Below are 3052 nucleotides of genomic sequence, written 5' to 3' on the forward strand. Positions count from 1 at the left end.
AAACCAAACCAAACCAAACCAAACCAAACCAAACCAAACCAAACCAAACCAAACCAAACCAAAGCTTATCTTCTGTTGTTCAAATGGAGCCTTTTAAAATACAGAAGAGGAAGTAAGAGAGAGACAACCAGAAAGGGAGGAACTTGAAAAGGGAGTTAATGTTACAGCTTGGTAAGATAAAGGGAAGAGGCCATGAGCCAAGGACAGTGGGTCCCTTCTCAAACCCCAACACAGATGTTCCCCTTGAAGATGCTGCGTCAGCTGACATCTTGATCTTAATCCAGTTGTGGTAATTTGTTATAACAGCAATAAAAACATAATGCTTTGCTAATTGCCGGTTTTTTATATTTAAAACTTTAGGCTCTCTATGGTTTTCTTATTATTTCAGCCATATTCATATGAATTTTTAAAATCCTATTTTTTTTTCACTGCTTCTTCTGTTGAATATATATCTCTGTTTGTGGCCCGGGACAATTAATTCCTCTGAGCCTGCCCTTTTTATATCTCAGTCTTAATATTTACATCTCAGTCTTAAGTTTCTATGGCTGTCATACACGCTGAGCTGTGAATGTTTCTTGTCAAAGTACTAGACTGTGTGTTTAAAGTGTACGGTGTTGAGGTTTTCAATAAGTCTTTGTCATATAGATAGTGAGTGTTCTTAACTGGGACGTGATGCTTGGGAGGTAAAAAGAGCAGAGTCTAATTGTTCTCATAGTGGCCACTAAAGTGGCTTCTGAAGGATGTTATGATTTTAATCGTTTGAATAGTCAAAAATGTACTTCTTACTTCTTGATGAGGGCCTTGCTCTTGCTTTTAACTGTATTCTAGAAAGTCCTGTATGACATGAAACCTACTCATCTTTGGTAAACCCAGGCATTGGGTCTTTTAGAGAGCATTTTGCATGATAGCCAATGGGGAGGTGTGTAGTTTTTGCTGGTTAGCTGTCCTCAAATGAAAAGATCTTCCTTTAGTCTTCTTTATAACTAACCTTGAGTGAGAATCCAGCTCAGAAACAGGCAACCAAGACTATGTCTTCCAGAATTCTTACAGTGGAGAATTAATTTGGTATTTGATTAGACCTTGAAGAACCACACAAACTGGACATCACTTCTAACCTCTTTCTCCCTCCTGGCGAGCTTTCATAGTACTGAAGTTTGCTCTGTGGGATTCTGGGAGGGAAAATGTCATCAGCAGTGTTACCCAGTGGTGAACTCTGTGAGCTATCGTGACAGGCAGCAGCATGTCAAGATATGTCCAGAGGTATAATAACAGCGTGTGTGTTATAGGGGTGCCCATCAGCTTTCTGGCTATATTTAAGGCCCACTCTATAAGAGGAAACACATTCCTGGTAGTGTAAATCTGGTCAAGAACCAAAGGTCCTTTCTTTGAGGGTGTGGTCCCAGATAGGTCGGTCACATTCCAGTAGGCTGCCTCATACCCATGAGTATATGAGCAGCACAGATTGGACTCAGTGATTTATAGAAAAACAAAGACACGGAGTTGGGAGGGCTGGTGAGCAGTTGGAAGGGGAGAGAGCTGGGAGGGGTGAGGGGTAATACAACCAAATTACATTGTAGACACAAATGAAATTATCAAAGAACTGATACAAGTATTGTGTTCAAAATAAAACTCAGTGGGCTGGAGAGATGGCTCGGAGGTTAAGAGCACTGGCTGCTTGCTCTTCCAGAGGGTCTGAGTTCAATACCCAGTATGGTGACATGGTGGTTCACAACCATCTGTAACGGGATCTGATGCCCTCTTCTGGTGTGTGTCTGAAGACAGCTACAGTGTACTTATATAAATAAAATAAACAAATCTTTAAAAAAATAAAAAAAACCAATGCATATAGCAAGTTGTAAAAAGAAATTAACTCAAATTTATCATCAGAATCATCTGTATGGGAGTAAGGTGGCCAACAGAAAAATGGGGAACTATTAAAATAAGAATATTGCTAGTTGTGAAATGCTGGGGTCTCATGTAGACCTTTGTGACTGGGAGTGCAGAAACTAATATTTTTCTGAGGAGCAGGGTGGACTGTGTCTTGAACTTTGTAAGGGAAAATATGACATGGAGGTTGGCATCAGCTACAATCTGTACTATCAACTCTGCTCTCAGGGTGTGAACTAAGCAGTGTGTGAAGAGGCTCTGGGCTGTATCTTATGGCTTGATCTTCTGGAACAAGGCATTTGACAGGGAGCTTAACGCTGGGGGCTCTGTTCAATTGCCAAGGCTCTGTGCCAACAGGAGAGTTTGTTAATTCAACTTCCTTTAAAGGCTTATAATTTGTAATGATCATTGCTTGGATGACTTAGTCCTGCTGGGACCCAGCTTGTGAGAATCTTACTGATCAAAGTTCCTCTTTCAGGCAGGCTGTAGCTGACCAGGCTATCATCTGTGTTCAGAAAGTTCTATTATCTTGCTCCAAGTGATTGAATTGCCAGTCTGTCATTTTCTTTATACAAGCATAAACATTATAAAATACATCTTGATTTTCAGTAGAGATTAATAGGGAATTGCAAAGGTAGAATGTAGAGGTCCCTCATTCCTTTCAGCCAGAGTTCCTCAGTGCAGCACCTTAGGTAAATACAGATAAGGACCACCACCATTTTTATGTTTATGGCTAAGCAGCAAACATGTAACTGAGCTCCAGAACCCATTTCTCTTACAAAACTTCAACTCTCTATTAGACACCATCTCCCCATTCTCTGCTGGACTAGTCCTTGAATCTCCCTTTTCTCTTTGACTTTGTGATTTTACTAGTTTAGTTATCTCATATAAGTGGAAACATGCAGTGTTTATCTATTTTTAAGTTTTCTATGTATATGTGCATATGCATGTACATCATGTGCATGCAGTGCCCAAGAGGGCCAGAGAGGCTGCCAGATCCACTGGAATTATAGACAACTGCGAACCACCATGTGGGTTCAAACAGTAGATCCCAGATAATTAAATCTTTTTTTCAGGACTCTAATCAAAAGAATGAACAGGCTGAAGCCTGGTGCTAGCTAGAAAAGAACTGTGAGATTTCACACAGTTTTGACAAATTTTAGGC

Source organism: Grammomys surdaster, unplaced genomic scaffold (assembly GCF_004785775.1).
Source record: "Grammomys surdaster isolate TR1022 unplaced genomic scaffold, NIH_TR_1.0 136, whole genome shotgun sequence".
In the NCBI taxonomy this organism is placed as follows: Eukaryota; Metazoa; Chordata; class Mammalia; order Rodentia; family Muridae; genus Grammomys; species Grammomys surdaster.